Raw genomic sequence first — 25,916 nt, 5'->3', positions numbered from 1 at the left:
AATGACACTTTCGTGACCGTTCGTCTACACTCCGCTCGCCTCGTAATTATTCGCAGCTTTTGCGTGTTGAACAAAAGACAAGGGCCACCATTATCACATATCTATAATATCATTATCTTATTTTACTTAAATAGAGCACGCTGAACACGACATCTCTCCACTTGAAGCTATTCACATGCCGCGATAAAAAGATATCCTGCTGTTAAAGGGATGATTGATCTGGCCCTTAAGTACAAGCTCACCTTTCACCGTCAACACAGCAAACTAATGAGGAACTACAGCATGATTGGAGGTTGGGGTGCTTTTTAATTATAGCTTCCATTTACAACTATTCGATAGAGGAGGTGCGTTTTCTATGGCACACGTCGACTGGCGTGACGATAATTTATACGCGTCACACTAGTTTACTGTAAACGCTGTTGGTATTATATTTGGGTGGAGAGCGCGCGTTTTGGATGGGTTTATCATCAGTCTTTGGTTCAGCAAATAAATAATCCTTTGACCTTTGTAAACAAAACTGACGTTGACTGAAAACCCTCCCTAAATTAAATTAACCATAGTAAATAATTTTACCCATCTCGAATTGTCAATAACACACCATATTTTGGAGTTCACTGAACAAAAATTGGCTTCGGCAAATATTAACTCTAGAAAAATAGTCTAAAGAAAGCCGATCTCCACCTGTATTAATTAACTGACTCCTTGTTCGCCAAACCGAATTTTTATACGAACAAAAACCCCGATATTAATCTGCTATTATTATCAAGCCTTTTCAGGCCGTTCCTCTGCTCCAAGTTTAAGAATTATTATGTGCGATAAGTGACGTTAAAGTTACTTTACAGGAGAAAATTCCCATGCAGCTTTTGTGTACCTTTTAGAATACCCCCAATTCAAACTCGAACGTAGTTATCTTAAGGCATTGTTATTCTATATAACGTTGAGCACCTATTTTGGTTTCGGCTTCCTTAAATTCCTCCAACCACTCCACTAACAATAAAATCAAAATATGAACTTTTACCAGGATCGAGTGAACGAGGAAAGCTCCGGCGCCATACGAACGAAACGAATCGAATGTTGGAATTAGCAATTTATAGGGATAATGTGCGAATATAAAACTAATTTATGAGCCCTAATTGTGATATAAAAGTTTAATTCTCTTGATCCCGAAAGCTTTTTCGTGTCACATTAGCAATGGACATAGGGCATTAATCGTTCAAGCTACGGACGAAAATAACGACTGCACCTGATTTGAAGAAAAATAGTCGAATGTAGAAGTGGTCTTGAACTTCGTCAAGAAAATATAGAAAGTTAGGTTTCAGTGTTTGAGACCAAACTACGTAAAGTTCTTGCAGAACAGTTGGAGTTGAATTGGATCCTTTAATGCAATTTATCGATTCTTTCCTCGAGAAACAAATAAGAGCGAAACAAGTGAACTCCTTACAGGCGTAACGCCGACCCTTAACATGGTCGACGCTGTAAACTATCGACCATTCAAGTCAGTGTATGTTTAAAGTACTCGCGGTTTATGAATCCGCCTTGATTTTTAATCACAACACCAACACAAAAGAAGTCGGTAAACCATTCCAAAACATCGGTGTTACCGAAAGCCCGACTCGCTCAAAACATATTACTATCTACCCTAATCTATCCCCGATCGTTATTCACTCAAACGAACAGAATTATTAATGACTTACGACGCTATCAAAAATGATTTCACTGTGCTTTCATTTACAAAAAGCTCGGTCGACGGAGGCAATGATAACACGCACGAAATTCCCGCGATTTCACGATACGGAGAACAAAAGGTGTAATGTTTTGAATTCCGAAATTACAATTGATTGAATTCGACACATTTTCCGTCACTTAAAGCAAAATATAGTCATATTGTCGCCCGGTTTTGTTTAGATCAATCAATACGAACTTTTCAATAGAACGAACGCAACAATGAAAAACGTACTATTTTGCTCCATTGAAAAGCAAGCTTGGGAAAAAGCAAGTTATAGAGTCGCTCGATGAATATTTATGATATTAGTGCGTTATCTGATACAAATTCGCCGCAAATGTAGAATTCCTGAATAATTTGTAGCATTTACATAAGCATGTTGTAGAAACCGCAAAATATGAATGAGACGTGGCCACCGGGGACACTATGAAGGGCTAGAGAATGGTTTAAGTGGGATGTGCAAGTCACTAGATGGAGCTACCGAAATCCAAAATGGTTTTAATGATATGACGTAACAACTTTCGAATTGAGGAGGCAGTCGACATGGATGAATGATCTGTCAAGTACGAAACGTTCCTAAAGTAATAAAAAACTTGCGCAACTTTTGCGATAGATAAGTTGTAGTTGTAAAAAAGAAACTAGTAGGAAATTAGACACTCGAAACAGATGTTCTTGCACAATTTGAGTGTTAATTCCAGTTAACCTGGACCCAAGTCTCGACGTCCGATCAATTTCTGACCCTATCACACGCCACCCATTAGCCATTACTAATGCAAGACTGTGACATTAAAAAGGTGGTTTGCAGCTGCCGCTTGCGTGAAATGCTAGGCGGAATGAAATAAATCTTCAACCTTTGTCTTGTTATAACATGTCGCTAAATGCGGACGCAGGACGCATACGACTCATGTGTAGTTTATTACATCCTGATAAGAGGTTACATCCGGGAACAAATTTCAAATTCTACCATAAATTCTCTGCATACTTCATTCGGCACCATTGTGGCGTATAGCCGATGCATAAACGCGGTATTTATCTCATTCAAATTCGCTCGGTTATGCTAACGACAATGCGTACATGCACGTGAAGTTTCATATGTACATGTATTATCGTCGTGGCTTTGATTCTGGTCCGCGTATGTGGAACAAGCACATAATTTTTGAAGGAACGTCTGCGATATGGTAATAGTCGGAGAAGTTAAGACCTGCATCGACACTGCAGCTAGATCCAATCTCTGTGATCCTTAACCTCCAACCTTCCACTTCGGTTGACGTTCCCAAATTCATCAAAGCGCCGAAGTGTGACCCTAAAACGGCAAAACAATGCGAGCGCTATTGATCAAAAAATGTCGGAAGAGGAGGTAAGCATTCGGAATTCCTGAGCGGGTCAGCATTTTGATTGTGTAGTTAAGCGTCTGATCCTTTGTCCGTTTGGTGGCGAGGTCCAAGCGCGGAATATTCTTGGAGGTGGCGCCGTCCTCCTTTTGTATCTCAAGTGAGGGCACGTGACTCGGCTCTTAACCGATGCCCGAGGCCCCCAAACTATGTTATATCGACTTTATAACTTAGCTATCGTGTTTCTGTAATGCGATTTAGTTGTTAGCGGTTCTAGCCAAGGCCGACATCGCAGCCCGTCATTTTTTGCTAATATTAAAACTGACTCCGATATGTTCGAGTTAGCGAACTTTGGCTAAGTAGAGATATTAGAGGAGAGTTGTTTGAGGGGAATAATAAATTTCTCGGGAAGTCGGCGAGGAGTGGGAAGTAGTTAAGAGGATTCGTGCGTACGCAAATCCCGACATAATCTACTATTGACAAGTTTTTTGCGAGCTTAGGCCAAGGATGGGTCTTACCAAATTTTTGACAGAAAAAATATAGCTCGTGAGAGGGCAAAAAATTGAAAACATGCCAATAAGGGAGATTTATGGCGGAAATCTGTTATTATTAAGTAAACACAGACAAGGCGCCAAAGAGGAAAATTTTTTCCATAAGTTAAGATTAAAACTTTTTGAGACTATAATCAAACACAAAAACGGGAGTTTTCAAGTATTATTGATCCTGACTCGGAGGCTGATAAAAGATAATACGAGAGCTGAGCAGATACAAGTCACCAGTAAGATCAACAAACAGAAAACTTATTGTAACTATTCTAAACCTGAGTCAACACCAACTCGATAGAGGTCCGAATACAAAGAATCCACTTCTACACTATTGAAGTGTACGAAGCAGTTTAAGAAAATATTTTCTTTAAATATTGCACGAAATTACCTTCCAAGACTAGTGTGTCTAGTAAAAACTACATTTTCCCTGGTGTCTGTATCCAGTTTTATTAGGCACGTAATCTCCGAAACTGCTGGACCGATTGTTGTCAAATTTTGTATGTATACATATTAGAAATATCATCTATCATGTCCAAATTTTTTAAAAAAACGTAAGGCAGGGTATAGTAACAGTTTATCGTTGGCGTGAGGCATCCCTTTCGTGTTTTTTTTTTCTCTTTTTCTCTCACATTGTGTATTATCTATGTTTACTTTCTCGAAAAGGTGAGAATACACCCCTCTCTATTTAAAAATGTAAAAGCTTCTGAGTGGGGCTTAATTTTTGGCTTGTTTTTTCTGAATAATCGTGACATTCTTTGAACAACACCATACTCAAAAACGTACATTTTATTTCTTGTAGAGAAATAAGATTTTGCAGTTAAGCTCCGCCCCCTTGGCTCACGACGAATAAAAAAATCGTCACAACTGAGATAGGGCGGGTGGGCGGGGCGTACATTTTGCCTTTTTTTCTTAATATTTGTAGTCATCTTTTCACAACAAGAAACTTAAAACAAGTTTAAAATGGTAAATTTGGATAGGGAAATATCGATTTTTCAATTACGCTCCACCCCTCGGTCTGACAACTAATGAAAAACTTATCACGATTGAGATTGAGACTGATGGGTGGAGCTTCTCTTTTAGTTTTCTTTTTTAATTAATATATTTAGTTTTCTTTGTTTTTTTTTTCATATTTTGCCTTTTTTTCTTAATATACATAGCCATCTTTTCCCAATAAGAAACCTACAACATGGTTAAAATGGTACATTTTTGTAGGGAAATACTGATTTTGCAATTATGAGACAGAGCCTATTATATATTATTATATTTCCATATACAAATTTTCCATTTTAAACATATTTAAAGTTTCATGTTATGAAAAGAAGTCTACACAAATTAACACAAAAAAAAAAACAAAATGTAAGCCCACCCACCCACCCGATCTCAATTGTGATGATTTTTTTATTCGCCGTAAACCAAGAGGGGAGGAGCTTAACTGCAAAATACTTAGTTCTTTACAACGAAAAAAACATGTTTTTGTGTATCGTATTGTTCCAAGAATACTATGTACATGTCCAAAAAAAATGGCAAAATTTAACCCCGCCCACCCACCCTATCTCGATTGTTAGGATTTTTTTATTCTTGGCAACTTAAAATACGTTCAAAATCGTCAAATTTTGTAAAGAAATATGGATTTTGCACTTAGGCTCCGCCCCTCGGTCTGATAACGAATGAAAAATTCATTACGATTGAGATCGAGATGGATGGGTGGGGCTTCTCTTTAGTTTTCTTTGTAGAACACGATTACTTAAGAACATATTACACATTGTAATTTCGCGTAGAAAAATAAGGGATTTTAGACTTAAGCTCCACCCCTCGGCTTACGATGAATAAAAAAAATCATCAGAATTGAGATAGGGCGGGTGGGTGGGGCTTATATTTTGCCTTTTTTTTCTTAACATACATTGCCATCTTTTCACAAAACATTTAGAACATGGTTAAAATGGTACATTTTTGCGTATTTTATGATATATTATTATATTTGTTAATACAAATTTACAATTTTAAACATATTTTAAGTTTCATGTTGTGAAAAGAAGTCTGCACATGGTAAAACAAAAAGGCAAAATGTACGCCCACCCACCCACCCTATCCCAATTGTGATGATTTTTTTCATTCGCCGTAAACCAAGGGGGAGGAGCTTACCTGCAAAATACTTATTTCTTTACAAGAAATTAAAAACATGTTTTTGAGTATCGTGTTGTTCAAAGAATACTAAGTAAATTAAGAAAAAAAAGACAAAATATAAACCCCGTCCACCCACCCCATCCCGATTGTGAGGATTTTTTTTATTCTTGGACACTTAAGACACGTTTAAAATCGTAAATTTTTGTAAAGAAATATGGATTTTGCCATTAGGCTCCACCCCTAGGTCTGCCAACAAAAGGCCTTATCTTTGGCTTTATTTTTTTCTTAATGTACATAGTATTCTTTAAACAACACGATACCTAAAAATATTTAGGTTCTGAAATGAGAATTTTGCAGTTAAGCTCCGCCTTCTTAGCTCATGACGAATAAAAAAATCGTCACAATTGAGATAGGGCGGGTGGGCGGGGCGTACGTTTTGCCTTTTTTTCTTAATATTTGTAGTCATCTTTTCACAACAAGAAACTTAAAACAAGTTTAAAATGGTAAATTTGGATAGGGAAATCGATTTTTCAATTACGCTCCGCCCCTCGGTCTGACAACGAATGAAAAACTTATCACGATTGAGATTGAGACGGATGGGTGGAGGTTCTCTTTTGGTTTTCTTTTTTAATTAATATATTTAGTCTTCTTTGTTTTTTTTGATATTTTGCCCTTTTTTTCTTAATATACATAGCCATCTTTTCCCAATAAGAAACCTACAACATGGTTAAAATGGTACATTTTTGTAGGGAAATATTAATTTTGCAATTATGAGACAGAGCCTATTATATATTATTATATTTCTTAATACAAATTTACAATTTTAAACATATTTAAAGTTTCATGTTATGAAAAGAAGTCTACACAAATTAACACAAAAAAAAAACAAAATGTAAGCCCACCCACCCGCCCGATCTCAATTGTGATGATTTTTTTTTATTCGCCGTAAACCAAGAGGGGAGGACCTTAACTGCAAAATACTTAGTTCTTTACAAGGAAAAAAACATGTTTTTGTGTATCGTATTGTTCCAAGAATACTATGTACATGTCCAAAAAAAATGGCAAAATTTAACCCCGCCCACCCACCCTATCTCGATTGTTGGGATTTTTTTATTCTTGGCAACTTGAAACACGTTCAAAATCGTCAAATTTTGTAAAGAAATATAGATTTTGCACTTAGGCTCCGCCCCTCGGTCTGACAACGAATGAAAAATTCATCACGATTGAGATCGAGATGGATGGGTGGGGCTTCTCTTTAGTTTTCTTTGCAGAACACGATTACTTAAGAACATATTACGCATGGTAATTTCTCGTAGAAAAATAAGGGATTTTAGACTTAAGCTCCACCCCTCGGCTTACGATGAATAAAAAAAATCATCAGAATTGAGATAGGGCGGGTGGGTGGGGCTTATATTTCGCCTTTTTTTTCGTAACATACATTCCCATCTTTTCACAAAACATTTAGAACATGGTTAAAATGGTACATTTTTGCGTATTTTATGATATATTATTATATTTCTTAATACAAATTTACAATTTTAAACATATTTAAAGTTTCATGTTATGAAAAGAAGTCTACACAAATTAACACAAAAAAAAAACAAAATGTAAGCCCACCCACCCGCCCGATCTCAATTGTGATGATTTTTTTTATTCGCCGTAAACCAAGAGGGGAGGAGTTTAACTGCAAAATACTTAGTTCTTTACAAGGAAAAAAACATGTTTTTGTGTACCGTATTGCTCCAAGAATACTATGTACATGTCCAAAAAAATGGCAAAATTTAACCCCGCCCACCCACCCTATCTCGATTGTTAGGATTTTTTTTATTCTTGGCAACTTGAAACACGTTCAAAATCGTCAAATTTTGTAAAGAAATATGGATTTTGCACTTAGGCTCCGCCCCTGGGTCTGACAACGAATGAAAAATTCATTACGATTGAGGTCGAGATGAATGGGTGGGGCTTCTCGTTAGTTTTCTTTGTAGAACACGATTACTTAAGAACATATTACACATGGTAATTTTAAGGACAAAATATAAACCCCGCCCACCCACCCCATCTCGATTGTGAGGATTTTTTTTAATCTTGGACACTTAAGACACGTTTAAAATCGTAAATTTTTGTAAAGAAATATGGATTTTGCCATTAGGCTCCACCCCTAGGTCTGCCAACAAAAGGTCTAATCTTTGGTTTTATTTTTTTCTTTTTGTACATAGTATTCTTTAAACAACACGATACCTAAAAATATGTTTTAGGTTCTGAAATAAGAATTTTGCAGTTAAGCTCCGCCTTCTTGGCTCATGACGAATAAAAAAATCATCACAATTGAGAGAGGGCGGGTGGGCGGGGCTACATTTTGCCTTAAAACTTAAAACATGTCTGAAGTGGTAAATTTTGTTGTAAATTCTTAACTTTTCTTGACAAAGTGGTCCCGCCCACCCACCACATTTTCCTCTTCATCACTCATTTTATTGGACGAAAAATGCATTTTATATTGAATAATAGTTGAATCCAGTAATCTAGACAGTAAGCTGAAACTAACCCCACCCACGTCCGCCTTTGAATTTCATTGGTTTTTTGATTAAATAAAAACTGAATTTAATTTTGTCAAGTGGTTTTTCTCCTGATCACTCATTTTATTGGACAAAAGGAGAGTTTTGTAGTGACAAACAACGAAATCTAAACAAAAAACCTAAAACTAACCCACTCACCTTCGGTTTTGAATTTCATTGGCTTATTTGATTAGACGGAAATTTAGTTTATTTTGTCATGTGACCGAATCAATTTATAAAAATTCAAAGTGGACGCCCACCCACCCGATTTTCCTTTTAATCACACATTTTAATGCACAAAAAATGGGTCAGTACAAAATTGTACATAGTAATATAAAACTATGTTATTTCAGCGTTTATCCCAGTGAACAACTATTTCCCTGAATACAACCCTGACATTTACGTAAATTTCGAAGTGGCACGCGCCATCTGTTCCAGATTGTTTGAAACTGCTGGCCTAGATGACACTAATCGGCTATGAAATTTCGTTGGCACACAAAAATAGTGTCCGAAAAATACGTGGTGACAATACGGTCCATTGTGTGTGAATTAACGCAGGATTTTCGGAGGAATTATCACTCACCACGTAGCCCCCATATTCCTGTATGAAGAAATATGAAAACTACTTCTAGAGAATTGAAAATCTGTCTCAAGCCATCTGAGATCCAGGTCACGTTTTATAGAAGCGAAATTATTAGAATCTAACGTTATTTACACACAGAGAAATAGCGGCGGATTGCTTTATGATGACACTACTTATATAGCAATTTTTTTCATTATCAATCCAAAACCCCAAAAAGCAACTTTAATAACCGAGTCGTCCGAATTAATTCGTCGTCATTTTTATTTATTACTTAAGCTAAGCGTAAATTAAAATCAAGTGAAACAAATCTTCCCCTTAAAGCATTCTCCACTCTAGATAATACTGATCTTATCGCAGAAAGTAAAATTAGAATGAACCCATTAGATGGGTCACTTCGTCTAAATTTAGGACTTTCCAAGTTTATCTCGTTATTTAATGCTAAGGTAAAATGTCTTACACAGAAGTGATGGTTATCTATGTTCGGTGGTCAAGGTACCAGGACGGCCTTAGCTGCACTTATACAGGAATTTCGCGTTTGAACTCCAAAAGAAACCCGAGAAACTGAGGATTGAATAACGCACCATGATTACAGAAACCGACGTTCGATTACCCTTTCATGTTGTCAATCACTGTCAACGGAAGTATCAATTTCTGCCGTCGATTGGATTTCGCATATTAAGCGTTAGTTACACGAAGCAATCATCAATTCCGCTAAATTTAAGTTAAATTAGTCCTTTCTTCATGAAGGATAAAAACCGAACTTATTATTCGCAGAATGTAGAGTGACAGCCTCTAATAATATATTTTGAAATGGCTGACATTTATTAGACTGCGAGATTATTTGACGTCATGAAATTGGGAAAAAAGTGACAGCGGGGTTATGTCGGCTTAACGCAGTTTATAAAATATTCGCATATTTTTTCCTTACTAAACCAACGGAGCGTACCATCCTCCACACGCACTTCTTTGCTTACGTCCGACCGTTTACTTAATCCGAACTATTTTCACTACTTTTAAAAATTCTATTTGTGACATGTTTCGTTTATTCTACGCCTTCGACCCGAACAAAACCACACGTCAATATTTCATTTTGGAAACGTCTATTACAGATTCATGCACGTTCAACTAAACGGTCAGCACTGGCAAGACCGTGCCATGTCCCGAGAAACTTTGTGAAGTCGCTTATTAACCGAACATGCAACTCCGGCATATATCCGATAGACACCATGAAATAATAATTAGCTCCATCCCAGTGATCGATTGTTCTAGTTTCTGGTGAGAAAAGTCAACAAGTAGAAACTAGGAGCTTAGAAATATTATCAGCTCGTTCTATGACCATTTTTACGCTTTATCGCTCACGATCTGAGATATAGTGCTTGGCGGCATTAATGATAACATTCTTGGCAGGACACAAAGTCTTATTGTTCCTGGAAGCAATCAGTGTTGGCCGTCTTCGGACCGTGTTTGAGCCATAGAGTCGCCGTTTGGAGGAGACGTGCACTGCCTTTTAACAAAACTCCACAGCTTAAGTTTCCGATGATGATCACATAAAGGTAAGGGGAAGTGGATAATTAACGCAAAGGATGGCAGCGTTATGTAACTACGCGGTCAAGTATCACCTAAGATAGCAATCGGCGGCGCCATTTAAGCATTCCTAATCCTGGAAGACACGGGAACGTGATGAAATGTTTGGGTTAACGTGTTTTGTACTTCCTGGGTCAAGCAGGAGATGAGAACTTGTTTGATCTACAGACCAGAGCGGACTCAGGCCAATATCGACTCTAAGCGATTTATCTATTTTCGCGATGAGTTTTTACCTTAGACGTCAAGATTTTTGGAAAAAAATTAACAACATTGTCCAATTTATACCTAGTTATTGAAAGCATGTTAAATCGTTAGTCAAAATTTATCCGTTTATGATGATGTCATCGAACGATTTTGTCGAATAAATGTTCTTTAAAGGTTAATCAGTAGCATAGTCCTGAACATGTGGTTAATAAATACGCTTTTGAGATTTTTCGGCTTTTAGATTTCTCGATACTTTTATTTTTCGATTTCTCCATTTTATTGTTTTTAAATATTTCGATTTTTCAATGTTTCAAATTCGACGTTTCTAAATTTTCAGTTTTCCGATTGCTGAAGTATTTTTTTATTTTCTCATTCCTCAACTTCAAAAAGTTTCGACTTTTCACTTCTTCAGTTCATCAATTTTTCCATCTATCAGGTTTTTGATTTTTCAATTTTTCGATTTTTTGATCTTACGATTTTTCGACTTTACTTTTTTAATTTCTCAATTGTATGGATATTTCCTTCAATTTTGGGATTTTTCAATATTTCGATTTTTCGATTTTTTACTTTTTGGTTTTTCAATTTTTCGTTTATTAAACTTTAGATTTTTCAATTGTTCGATCGATTTATACTACTGCAATTTACCTCAATTTTTCAACTTTTCGATATTTTAACTTTTCAGTTTTAATGTTTTAGGTTTTTCGATTTCTCTAGTTTTCAGTTCTTCTATATTTCAATTTTTCAATTTTCGGAATTTTGAAATTTTCGATTTTCCAATTTGTTTTTAATTTTTCGATGTTTGGTTTTTTCAATCATCCGTTAGTTCAATTACTCGATTTTTAAATTTTAGATTTTCCAATTTTTATGTTTTTTGATTTTTTCTTGTTTCGATTTCTGGATTTTACAATTTTTCTATATGCGAATTTTTCAATATTTTAGATTTTAAATTTTTCGATTTCTCAGTTATTCAATATTTCTATTTTTAAATTTTTCAATTTTTCGATTTTTTAATTTTGCCATCTTGGTTTTTAGATTTTTAAATTTTTCAATTTCTCGACTTTTCGACTCCTCGATTTCTCGATCTTTTGATTTTTTGATGTCTCAGTTTTTGGATTTCTCGATGTTTCGATTGTTCGATTTGTCGGTTTTCGATTTTTTACTTTTCGGTTTTTCGATTTTTCGATGCTTCAATTTTGATTTATCCTGTTTTTGAATTTTCCAATTTTTTTTACATTTTCGAGTTTCGATTTCTCCATTTTTTGATTTTTCAATTTTTCGATTTCCAAAATTTTTGATTTTCGCATTTTTGTTTTTTTCTATTTTTTGATGTTTGGATTTCTCCATTTTTCAATTATACGATATTTTAACTAAGTAATTAATTTTTATTAATTTTCCAATGTTTTAAATTTCAGAATTTTTCGATTTCTCAATTTTCCAATTTTTTAATTTTATTATATTTTCGGTTTCTCAATTTCTCGATTTTTCAACTTTTTGACCGCTCGATTTCTCAATCTTTTGATTTTTCGATTTCTCCATGTCTCAGTTTTTGAATTTTTCCAAGTTTCCGTTTTTTGATTTGTCGGTTTTTCGTATTTTTACTTTTCGGTTTTCGATTTTTCGATGTTTCGATTTTTGAATCATCCGATTTTTCAATTTTCCACTTAATTCATCGATTTTTGGATTTTTTGACTTTGTTTTTTTGGTTTTTCGATTTCTCAGTTTTCCAAATTTTTAATTTTTCAATTTTTGTATATTTCTTTCAGTTTTGGGATTTTTCAATATTTCTATTTCTTGATTTTTTGGATTTTCAGTTTTTCGTTTTTTAAATTAGATTTTCAATTTTTCAACTTTTCGATATTTTAATTTTTCAATTTTTAAAATTCTAGTTTTTTCGATTTCTCAATTTTTTGAGACCTCGATTGATCGAGATTCGGATGTTTCGATGTTCTGATTGTTCAATGTCTAGATTTATCAATTTTTCCATTTTTAACTTTTCGTTTTTTCGATTTTAGTCTATTTAGGTTTCTCAATTTTTCGAATTTTCACATTCTCGACTTTTCGATTTCTTGATATCTCAGTTAAATTTTTGGATGTTTCGATTTTTCGCTTTGTCGGTTTTTCGATTTTGCGATGATATCCGTTTTTTAATTTTCCAATTTTTTTCTTAATTTCTCGATTCGTTGATTTTTCAGTTTCTCGATTTTCAAATTTTAGGCTTTCGAATTTTTATTTTTTTATTTTAATTTTTTGATGTTTTGGATTTCTCCATTTTTAAATTTTACGATATTTTGATCATTCAATGTTTTAAATTTTAGATTTTTCGACTTTTCAGTTCTTCAATATATTTAAATTTTTCAAATTTTGACGTTTCTGAATTTTCAGTTTTTCGATTTCTCAATTAATCAATTTTTTTATTTTCCCATTTCTCGACTTCCCAGAGTTCAGTTCTTCAATTGCTCGATTTTTTAGTTTGCGATTTTTTCGACTTTGTTTTTTTGACTTTCCAATTTCTCAATTTTTCAGTTTATTAATTTCCCAATTTTTGGATATTTCGTTCAATTTTGTAACTTTTCAGTTTTTCAATTGTTCAATTTTTCTTTGAATCTTTCGATATTTGAGTTTTGGGATTTTTTAGTGTTTCGACTATTCCATTTTTCGAGTTCTGGATTTTTCTATTTCTCAACATTTTACTTTTTGGATTTTCAGTTTTTCGTTTTTTAAACTTTAGATTTTTCAATCCTTCGACTGTTTTATATTTCGATTTCTCAATTTTTCAACTTTTCGATAGTTTAACTTTTCAATTTTAAAATTTTAGGTTTCTCGATTTCTCGAGTGTTCAGTTCTTCTATAAGTACTTCAATTTTCGGAATTTTGAAATTTTCGCTTTTCCAATTTTTTTTAATTTTTCGATGTTTGGTCCGATAATTCAATTTCTCGATTTTTAAATTTTAGATTTCCCAATTTTTATATATTTCAATTTTTCAATATTTTAGATTTAAAATTGTTGCCTTTTTTCTCGATTTTTCATTTATTTAATATTTCTATTTTCAATCTTTGGATTTTTTAATTTTGCCATCTTGGTTTTTCGATTTTAAAATTTTTCGACTTTTCGATTTTTGGATTTCCTGATTTTTTAAGTTTTCAATTTCTCAATTCAACATTATCAGTTTTGGGATCTTTTCAATTCTTGGTTTCTAAATTTTTCGATTTTTCAACTCCTCGATTTCTCAATTTTTCAGTTTTTCGATTTTTCGATGTTTCAAATTTTTCGATTTCTAAAATTTTAGAACTTCGAATTTTTTTTTTTTTTTTGATGTTTTGATGTTTGAATTTCTCCATTTTTCGATTTTACGATATTTAAAATTTTCAATGTTTCAAATTTTAGATTTTTCGATTTTTCAGTTCTTCAATGTTTTTTAATTATTTAAATTTTGATGTTTCTAAATTTTCATTTTTCCGATTTCTCAATTCTCAATCTATTTTTCTCGACTTCCCAAAGCTTCGACCTTTCAGTTCTTCAGTTCTTCAATTTTTCGATTTAGCAATTTTTCAATTTTTAACTGTTGTTCTCGGCTTTCGACTCCTTGATGTCTTAGTTTTTGAATTTTTCGATGTTTGAATTTTTTGGATTTCTCGGTTTTTCGATTTTCTAATTTTTCGATGTTTCGATTTTTCAGTTATCCCATTTTTCAATTTTTTAAATTCTGGAGTTTCGATTTGTCGATTTATCGATTTTTCAGCTTTTCGATTTTTAAATTTTATATTTTCGATGTTTTATTGTTTGAATTTCTGTTTGGATTTCTCGATTCTTCAACTTTGCGATATTTTCCGATTTCTCAATTAATCTTTTTTTTATTTTCCCATTTCTCGAACTCTCAAAGTTTCGATTTTTCAGTTCTTCAGTCCTTCGATTTTCCGATTTCTTGACTTTGCTTTTTTTGGTTTTTCGATTTCTCAATTTTCCAAATTTTTAATTTCTCAATTTTTGAATATTTCTTTCAGTTTTGGGATTTTTCAATATTTCGATTCTTCGACTTTTCAACTTTATTTCTGGATTTTTCGACTGTTTATTATATTTCGATTTCCCAATTTTTCAACGTTTCGAAATTTTCATTTTTCAATTTTCCGAATTTTTCAATTATCGATTTTTCAATTTTTTTAGTTCTACATTGATCGAGATTTGGATATTTCGATGTTTTGACTGTGCAACATCTCGATTTATCAATTTTTCCATTTTTAACTTTTCGATTTTTCGATTTTGGCCTATTTCGGTTTCTGAATTTTTCGATTTTTCAACTTCTCGATTTCTCGATCTTTTGATTTTTCGATTTTCCGATGTTTCAGTTTTTGAATTTTTCGATGTTTCGATTTTTCCGAATTTCAATTTTCCAATTTTTTAAATTTTCGCGTATCGAGATCTCGATTTATTGATTTTTCAGTTTTTGGATTTTTAAATTTTAGATTTTAGAATTGTTATTTTTTGAATTTCTGATATTTGGATTTCTCGATTCTTCAACTTTGCGATATTTTCCGATTTCTCAATTAATCTATTTTTGATTTTCCCATTTCTCGAACTCTCAAAGTTTCGATTTTTCAGTTCTTCAATTCTTCGATTTTCCGATTTCTTGACTTTGCTTTTTTGGTTTTTCGATTTCTCAATTTTCCAAATTTTTAATTTCTCAATTTTAGGATATTTCTTTCAGTTTTGGGATTTTTCAATATTTCGATTCTTCGACTTTTCAACTTTACGACTTCTGGATTTTTCGACTGTTTATTATATTTCGATTTCCCAATTTTTTCAACGTTTCGAAATTTTTATTTTTCAATTTTTGAAATTTTAGATTTTTCGATTTCTCGAGTTCTATATTTTAATTTTTCAATTTTCCGAATTTTTCAATTATCGATTTTTCAATTTTTTCAGATCTACATTGATCGAGATTTGGATATTTCGATGTTTTGACTGTTCAATATCTCGATTTATCAATTTTTCCATTTTTAACTTTTCGATTTTTCGATTTTGGCCTATTTCGGTTTCTGAATTTTCCGATTTTTCAACTTCTCGATTTCTCGTTCTTTTGATTTTTCGATTTTCCGATGTCTCAGATTTTGAATTTTTCGATGTTTCGATTTTTCCGAATTTCAATTTTCCAATTTTTTAAATTTTCGCGTATCGATTTCTCGATTTATTGATTTTTCAGTTTTTGAATTTTTAAATTTTAGATTTTAGAATTTTTATTTTTTGAATTTCTGATGTTTGGATTTCTCGATTCTTCAACTTTGCGTTATTTTCCGATTTCTCAATGAATCTATTTTTGATTTTCCCATTTCTCGAACTCTCAAAGTTTCGATTTTTCAGTTCTTCAATTCTTCGATTTTCCGATTTCTTGACTTTGCTTTTTTGGTTTTTCGATTTTTCAATTTTTCAAATTTTTAATTTCTTAATTTTTGGATATTTCTTTCAGTTTTGGGACTTTTCAATATTTCGATTCTTCGACTTTTCAACTTTACGACTTCTGGATTTTTCGACTGTTTATTATATTTCGATTTCCCAATTTTTCAACGTTTTGAAATTTTAATTTTTCAATTTTTGAAATTTTAGATTTTTCGATTTCTCGAGTTCTATATTTTAATTTTTCAATTTTCCGAATTTTTCACTTAAGGATTTTTCAATTTTTTCAGATCTCCATTGATCGAGATTTGGATATTTTGATGTTTTGACTGTTCAATATCTCGATTTATCAATTTTTCCATTTTTTCGATGTTTCGATTTTTTCCGAATTTCAATTTTCCTATTTTTTTAATTTTAGATTTTCGAATTTTTATTTTTTTGGAGTTTTGCATGTTTGGGATTTCTCCATTTTCCAATTTTACGATATTTTAATTTTTCAATGTTTTAAATTTTAAATTTTTCGATTTTTAAATTCTTCAATATTTTTTAATTTTCAAATTTTGACGTTTCTGAATTTTGAGTTTTCCGGTGTCTCAATTAATCTATTTGTTTCGACCTTTCAGTGCTTCAGTTCTTCAATTTTTTATTTTTCAGTTATTCGATTGTTAAACGTCTCGATTTTAAATTTTAGATTTTCCAATTTTGATTTTTTTTTATGTTTAGATTTCTTGATTTTAGAATTTTTATATATTTGAATTTTTCAATGTTTTAGATTTTAGGATTTTTGATTTTTGGATTTTTTAATTTAACCGTCTTGGTTTTTCGATTATTAAAATTGTTTCAACATTATCAGTTTTAGGAATTTTACAATTTCTGGTTTTTAAAATGTTTCGATTTGTAAAAAAATCTTCGATTGTTCAATTTTTCAACATTTCGTTGCTAAAAGTTTTCCCTATGTTAATATTACATACTATGTATGTAAAAAAGATAACTACCAAAATTGTGACTAAAAATATGTAAAAATTCATACAAAATAGAACACAATGGTTCTAAAACATAAAAATAACTGCACTTTCCAACAAAAAAAAAAAACACAGTTGCATGTCAAAATCGAGTGAAATATGGGACATTACGTTTGTAAATAAAAGCATCTAAATAATAACTACTTCCCGCAGAAAATCTGATCGCTTAGAGTCGACATTTGCCTGAGCGCGCTCCGGTCTATGAATCAAATCAGTCTCAGGCCACGACCTACATATTCATTTTCCTGCATACATTTCGTATGGACATTTATCATTTATCTGGACTTATCTAGTATGAAACGCACTTGCTAATTATCGATTAAACGCTATTGATGTATGCCACTCTTAACTAATGCAATATTGCTGGTATTAGCATGATTATGACCTATTAGCATGGAAATTAATACCCTTAATGGACATTCGGACGAGTGATCTCTATCACTCTAAGCCACATCAATCAGCCGAGTGAAGGCGGACGAATGAATTCAACCAGCTAGAAATGGAGATAACGGCTGCTATGAGAAACGGACAATCATTATTTGCTATAATTTGAAAGTGTTATCACATCGCCATTATCAAGCTGAGACCAATCGGCGGCATTAATCTTGTGCGTAAAAAGAGAAGAGCGCAGAGGGCAAATTGCCGTGTATAAACTATTAACACCTGAGACGTATGCGTGAGTTTGAAAAAAATGAGCGAAGGACGCCGGAATAGCTGAAGAATAAAAGATACACGTGTGAAATAAATATCCAACATAGCAGTTACGGGTGAGGTAGAAGTTCGTTTTCGAACAATGACGGTGGACCGCATGGGAATATACACTTATTTTTAATAGAATAACCTTCGCCAACATGGACGCATTCCTTCTTTTCCACTTTGTCCGTTCATTCTGAAGATGACGTCAACATCTATTTTTAAACAAGATCGCCCACTGTAGGATAACTTCTCAGGAAATATGTGGAATTATGTGTGCGTTTTCCTCTTCTCACATGTCTGAAAGTAGAAATCATCGCTCAATACAATGTACCGTGTCGTAAAGAAGTTAGGGTATATATAGTCTGGTACATGAGAGCGAGTCTTAAGGACATCCCATTTTTCCACCTGATACGTAAAACTCGTTCACAACCTATGACCCAGTTTTCTTGAGAGTCTCCTGCCCCATTAGGCAAGATTAAAACCTCTTGTAGTAGCTAAGTGTGCTCTAAAGTTGTGCACTGTTCAACGACCTAAGGCGCCCTCTTATTCAGAGCAGAATTCGCCTCCCTAGGGGCACGAATAAGAGAAAAGCTCCTTAATTTGAAGTGTTTCAGTTAAACCGAAGCATTGTCCACATATAAGGCGAGTTTCGTAGCAAAATTGGGATAACGCGTAAAAACCGAACACCCCTCAAGGGACATAGTGGCATTATAGCAGCTTTGGAAGTAATAACCGAGAAGCCATTAAAGCTAATAATACTTTGGCGAAAATAAAAGCTACATATGCGGAACACATTAGCTTGTTCTGCAGCAAGAGATTAAAGTGAAAGCAGAAACAAAAATGTTTGTTTTGTACAGACAACAATGTAAAATATTGCAACAAGAATGCTTTATAGAGCACATTTGCGTTTGTGTATTTTTGAACGCGACATTTTTTTAATCTTTATGACGGTACGCTGGATATCTCTTTTTGAAACAGAGACGTTCGACCAACTTTATTATACACGAATTTCTTCGGGGAAAACAAATTTCGAATTCCGTCTGCTCGCTAAACTTTTCAATTTGACCGCTGCCAGAGTCATTTAATTTACCGTTGGCACCGACTTCATACTTTGACTACTTTATTCCGGAATTTTATGACGGGAGACACTCGAGAATGTATGGACTAACGTATCGATTTGCACTCGTGTGTTCGTGTCAGATTAATTTCGGGAACATAAGGAACATGAAAATTTAAATTTGTGCACGCCCACCAGACGGAAGCAGGGTTAGGCTGATCGTCTGAAAATTTAATGAGGAAAATATGTCGAGGAAATAAAGTACGTGTATTTACTTTGGTCTGAGGTTAACGCTAAGACTCTCCCGGCAGCTTTACGCATTTTAGATTATCACACTTGCTCGGTTGAATAAAAATTTACTTTGAAATATTTGACGTCGTGACGTCATGAAATTAAAATCGCACAATCAGTCCAGTAGTTTCGGAAATAATCTATGTAATAAAAGCGCCAAATGACAGCAGACGGAAATGAATAGTCTAGGGAGCCACGAAACATCAAGACAAGATTCATAACAGCATTACGCTGGCTCAGTAAGGTCAAATTTGAATGATTCAGCGATATCAAATTACGCTGACCTAAGAGTTTCCACCAATATTTTGTTTCCCATGGATAACTAGAGCAGCGATTATAAAATCAACGTCCAATATTTACATCTTAACGTTTTATAACATCCTAATTCCCATGCATGATTAAAACCTTCTCGTCCAACCACAGCGTTCTTTCTAAAAACTTGGAACCAAACTTGAACATTAAAACTGAACAAGCCTTGAAGAATTTAAATACAATTTTCCTTAGAATTTTAAGACAGGCCCATGGGAGCGGCTCAAATTTCAAAACACGGTTCACAAACCTCAATACTTCATTAACGTCGATTTTAGAAATATTCAATTGTAAAATCAAAATTTTTAAAAATCCAAAGACTGACCGATCTTGGAAAAACGGTGCAAATTTTCGAAAAAATGAAGCCAAAAATTTCTCCTGAAAGTCAAAATCTGCAAGAAAATTCTTTGAGTAGTTCACGAAAGTGGTCAAAAAATGGTCGAAAATTTCATAATCGTATTTAAAAATTGAGATTTTGGGAAAAATTGCCTAAAACGTGCTATTTAGAATTTAGAATTTATGGCTAAGGAGCAAGATTTTCGAAATGTTCTGTTTGAAATTCAAAATGTTTAAAAATCAAAATATTAATCAGCATGTTATTTGGGCGATTTTGGAAAAATAGTGGAAATTTTCGAATAAATGAAGCCAAAACAGTTTCTGAAAGTCAAATTCTACAAGAAAATTCTTTGAGTAATTTCATAATGGTATTTAAAAATTGAGATTTTGAACAAAATTGTAACAGTAAGATTTTCGAAATAGTAATTTGGTTTGAAAGTCAAACTTTTAAATATCTAAATAATGGCCATAATTAGTTCATAGTGGCGATTTTGGAAAAATAGTAAGAATTTTCGAAAAAATTAAAGCAAAAACAGCTTCTGAAAGTAGAAATCTATAAAATTTTTGGTAATTTTCGAAAATGCTCGAAAAATAATTGAAAATTTCAAAAGGGTACTGAAACATTGAGCTAATGAAAAATTTCTCCAAAATTATTTTATGGTCCCGAAGATTTTCGAAATATTCGTTTGAAAGTATAAATTTTTATAAATCCAAAAAATTCCGAAAAAATTGTAAACATTTTCGAAAAAACGAAGCCAAAATAGCTTCTGACAGTCGAAATTTCAAAAAAAGCAGTATATAAAAATTGAGCTCTTGGGAAAATTCGTCTACGAGCATGAGATCCAGATCTGTTGATTTGAAAAATACAGCAAATTTTCGAAAAATTCGTTTGAAATTCAAAATTTTTAAAAATCCAAAAATGCCCTTTTTTATATTGGCGAAAAAAAGATGTAATTGAAGCCAAAAATAACTTCTGAAAGTCGAAATTTACAAAATAATCCGTAGATAATTTTCGAAGGTGGGCGATAATGTTAGAACATTTTAAATGCACCTATATTTATGAAAAAAATTGGGCCTCGGAGTATATTTTCGAAATATTGGATTTGAATATCAACATTTAATACGAAATTAAGGCCAAAAGAGCTCTTAGAAAAATTAGAAAAATCTACAAGAAAGACACTTTAGGTATCTTCGAAAGTGGTAGAAAATGATTGAAAACTTCATAAAATTACTGAAAAATTGAGCTTTGCAAAAATGTAGAGCATTTTTAAAAACCCCAAAAATTGCCATATTTCATATTCGTGATTCTGGAAAAACGGTAAAATTTTTCGAAAAAATTAAGCCAAAAGTAACCTTTGAAAGTTGAAATCTATAAAAAATATCTTTAGCTGATTTTCAAAAGTAGTCGAAAAATAGTCGAAAATTTCATGAGTGGAAAATTGAACTTTGGAAAAAGTTGCCTAAAAATCCACAAAAAAATTCTGAGATGTAGTCCTTGACGTCCTGATTAGCAAAATATAACAGCTTTATGGCCTTGGAGCAAGATTTTCGAAATTTTCGGTTTGATAGGAAGCAGGGTTAGGTTGATCGTCTGAAAATTTAATGAGGAAAATATGTCGAGGAAATAAAGTACGTGTATTTACTTTGGTCTGAGGTTAACGCTAAGACTCTCCCGGCAGCTTTACGCATTTTAGATTATCACACTTGCTCTGTTGAATAAAAATTTACTTTGAAATATTTGACGTTGTGACGTCATGAAATTAAAATCGCACAATCAGTCCAGTAGTTTCGGAAATAATCTATGTAATAAAAGCGCCAAATGACAGCAGACGGAAACGAATAGTCTAGGGAGCCACGAAACATCAAGACAAGATTCATAACAGCATTACGCTGGCTCAGTAAGGTCAAATTTGAATGATTCAGCGATATCAAATTACGCTGACCTAAGAGTTTCCACCAATATTTTGTTTCCCATGGATAACTAGAGCAGCGATTATAAAATCAACGTCCAATATTTACATCTTAACGTTTTATAACATCCTAATTCCCATGCATGATTAAAACCTTCTCGTCCAACCACAGCGTTCTTTCTAAAAACTTGGAAACAAACTTGAACATTAAAACTGAACAAGCCTTGAAGAATTTAAATACAATTTTCCTTAGAACTTTAAGACAGGCCCATGGGAGCGGCTCAAATTTCAAAACACGGTTCACAAACCTCAATACTTCATTACTCAAGGAGTTAATGGAAAGCACTTAAAAAATAATTCCGCATTATTCCATAATAGGTAACTCGAAGCGAGCATCGAAGCATATCGAGCTAAACCCGGAGTTCGTTTTAGCGCTGGCACTCGGGGCAATCAGCGGTCATTTCCCATGTTAATTCCCAGATTTATAACGAGAGAGGACAACTTCGACCCTGCATTCTAATTTACCAATTCAGAGGGGCCTTGTGTTAGGGTAAATTGGACTACGAATGCCCTAAAGGTCCTAATAGGTTGAAATGTTGTGGATGACAAAAAATGGATGTCCTACGTTATATTCGGGTGGAAATTCGTCATTTTTGAGTCTCGTCCATTAGAGGATGTTTAATTCAGTCTGGATTATTGCGGCAAATTGCAGTTTATGGTATTATCACTAATTTGTAATTAATATTCAGGCAACAAAATAGCTAGGAATATAATAAACAGTAAATTAGGCCAGTGAAAAATGAGTGACTCTTTTGTGAAAGCGAGCTCGTTTTTGTCTAGCATGTAACAAATAAAAAAAAATGCCACCTGGTTATTTTCTTTTTTTTAACGACATGATTGGATTTACGACTATGTATTTAAACAAAGCCGGTTGAATTTTGTGTTGGAAATTTTTCCCATACTGTAGGTATTATCTATAAAGGAATTGTGTTCTCGTCGCCGCAAGCCTACACTTTTGATAAAGAACGATAACAATAACCATAAATTCTTTCGAGAATGGGTATTGTCACAATGCGTGTCGTAAGAGTTTTGTCATTGTGCTACAGATATTGCTTTGAAAAATTCCTTCTAAACACAAACAATAGATGCACGAACGATACAAGTGTGATTTATAATGTGCATCGAGTTGCGTTCGTGACCATTATTTGTCGTTCTTTAATGGGTCATCAGATGGCACGACAGTATGATAAAGGTCTCTATATAAGTCGCAATTAAAAGTGTGACTAATTTTACCGTTGTCGACCCCTAACAATGGCCGCCCACACAAAGAAAAATAATGGCCGCATTTGTTGTCGCCGTGAATATGTCTATCCATTTTCCGGAAACATCGCCCTTTATAATCATACTTTTTAAAGAACAATCTTATTTTCAATAATGGTACCCTGCGTAGCTTTAGCGAGAAACACGTCGGGAAAATCCCCAACCGGGCAGCAGCGCAGCCGTACCCGGCCATAAAACGAGAAAAATTGTAAAAAATTTAAGCCTTTATTGCGTACACATTACTTTGGGTCTATGAAAAACAGTTCGAGGAGTTTTTATTACGGAACTTGTTAGTATTTTGCCCGCCATCTCCGCCGAGACCTCGAACAGTCGCATATTTTACGTCATATTTTAATTAAAGTAGGATTTGTACAGACTTGAGCTGGAAGGAATGTCGGGAAGACAATGAGCTAGACGGTGCTTAGTTTGACTCTCCCGTGGGGCACATTGTCCGTGCACAGCCGATATACAGCCCACCGACCTTACCGGCCGACTTTCTCGTAAATTCACAACGCGCTCGCTCAATATCGATCACCGGAATGGAACGTCTGACTCACTTAAGTATATACGTAGACGCAACGTATGTAAACACGCTGGCTGGAATTTATGGCGCCATCAGAGACGTTGGAGCACCCTTCGCGAAATTAACAGCTTAAGATTGTCGCGAAGAAAAAATAACACCCGGAAGTGGAAGGTGCACAACCCTCGAAAACACGTGGCCCACCGACTGCGCCAATTTCGCAACCCAAAAAACAAACGAGTGAATTAAACGACGTGTTCCATTACGTCTAAGATTACTTCAACCAAAGGTAAAACTGACCCAATTTCCATTGCTAACACCGACGAGAACAAAAAATCTATTAGCTGACGACACGAAGCAACGAAAAAAAAAAGTATTAACTCGAATCTGTTAAAATTTGTGTTGTAACGAAGCCGAAATTTTGACAAAACAGTCGCCATAATTACGTAGCTTGACGCAATATAATGAAAATGAGTTTGTAAACAAAATGCAAGTCTTAAAGGCGATATATCCGTCCGAGCCGATTTTATCGCTTTTATTGCTAGACTTGTAACCTGAATTATGTAAATTCCCCTGCAAGAAAAATAATGTGTCTTCGGATCAATTTAACACTAATTTATTTCAGGGTTAATGGAGCTTTCGGGAGCAGACATTCTCACAATAGAATGTGGAGTTTAACTTGTGAATATTTTAGAATTGTTCGACCTGAAGAATGCATCATTCCGGTAACTATGTTGCGTGTAGGTCAGTTTGAATAATTAAATTTGCCTGATTTTTTTATATATACGTTGGGTGAACATAAACGAAGCAGTTATACGTTATGGCATTTTAAATAAGTTTAATCTGCAATTGCAGTCATAAAATAATGCGGCGTTTGACCTATAATGGACTGACAGCTTAACGAAAAAGCTTTTATTGCTACTTAAACACAGTCCCACAGCAAAAAAAGGAGATAAACGTTCTTTTACATGTTGGATCGTAATCTACTACTCACAAACATGCATTTAGTAAGCAAACGTCTAGAATTTGAAGTTTCATCTCCTCACCTTTTAATGATTTTTAATTATGAGTCAGCGCTCCTTCCGGTCGCTTAAAAATTTCATACCAACTTCCGCCCCATCCTGTTGTTAAGTTAGTGAAACGTTACTTTCGTCGTGCACTTTTCAAGTTTCCAAACCCATTGAAAATGAAATTTTTTATTTGTGCAATTCTTTGATAAAATCAAGGATCCACCGTATCCACAGCCTTTACAAATCCATCTTTCTGTTGGAGTCGATAAAAAGTGCCATCCATCTAGCTTTGACTATATCCGGGTTTCTCGTTAAATAAAAATAAATCTTGCAGTGAGTTAAAATTTGGAGATGTGTCGATATTTGGTGGATGCGCCGGGAAAATAGCTCGTGATACTAATATATCGTGTGTTTTGTGACTTTTTCGGTGTTAAATCGAAAATTAAAATTTTAACTGCGACTATAAATAATTCATTTTAATGTTGACACGTTAGATATGAAAGTCTCATATTCTAAATTTGTCCAAGGTCGGTGATATCACAAGTTTGATTTATATTACACATGTTACTTAATATACGCACTTAATCTACATCTTAATACTCCACATTTTAGAATTATAATAATTTCAAGAACATAAATTCAAATTAAGTGTTCATGTGCAAATATACGTGTACAACTTGCTTTCATTACCATAATTTTCAGATTTACATAATTTCCATAAAAAAGTTATTATCCTAGTACAAACTAAAAAGTCAAACCGTGGAGTGAAAATAATTCCGATAATTGTTCATCGCGAAAAACGCGTTCCTTTCTTGACGAGATCGCCACACAATCGTGTTTATTAAACGGATTTCATAACGACCCTGTTTCTTTAATGATTAATTGCGTATCCTCGTTAGCGGAATTTTGTAGACATACGCAATTAAGGAACATGCAAGTCAATAAAATGGGCCATAAAGCAATTCCGTTGATAAGGATAAATAAGAGCAAAGTAAATTTGAAGGAATTAAATCTTTTGTTAGACATACAATAAAGAGATTTCAGCTTTTGAACAAGCCCTCTTTCAGTTAGTTTTGAAGTACTGAAACAAGCTATGGTTGTTTTCAGAAGGATTAACGTTTCGTTTCATAGGAGGGCTTACGGGCCAGTTTTGATGCAAAGCCTTTGGAGGAATGGGAGATATTCGAGTCAGCTGTTACCTGCGAGACGACATAGGCCCCTATTGTGAGCAGGAATTCGTTGGTCTTTGTCCTCTATGTTATTTGCGTACGCTTCGGACACCTTTTAATGGTACTTTATTTGTCTTGTTTTTGTGGAGGGGAATAAAAATTTTCAACAAAAAAGCCTGCGGTGGAAAATGTGACATAATATTAAGCTATTGTGTCGCGGTGGTGATTTATGCGGGCTTCG

The 25,916-nt window shown here is 33.7% G+C and overlaps 1 protein-coding gene across 4 annotated transcripts in view; it reads right to left on the bottom strand.

Moving 5' to 3' along the window:
• The window catches only part of Bru3 (bruno 3), a 388,759-nt gene that overhangs the window by 322,027 nt on the left and 40,816 nt on the right, over positions 1 to 25,916 (bottom strand). Inside the window, exon 1 of one of the 4 annotated variants that reach the window (XM_064050308.1) lies at positions 17,899 to 17,955. The exons of the other annotated variants lie outside the window; for them this stretch is intronic. The gene's annotated coding sequence lies outside the window, so the exon portion shown is untranslated. Of the gene's footprint in view, positions 1 to 17,898; positions 17,956 to 25,916 lie in introns of those variants that run through there. 4 annotated transcript variants of the gene reach the window in all.

Source organism: Zophobas morio, unplaced genomic scaffold (genome assembly GCF_036711695.1).
Source record: "Zophobas morio isolate AGI-343-1 ecotype UQ-CSIRO unplaced genomic scaffold, CSIRO_AGI_Zmor_V1 ptg000008l, whole genome shotgun sequence".
NCBI classification, from domain to species: Eukaryota; Metazoa; Arthropoda; class Insecta; order Coleoptera; family Tenebrionidae; genus Zophobas; species Zophobas morio.
This window is presented reverse-complemented; position numbering and strand designations above follow the sequence as displayed.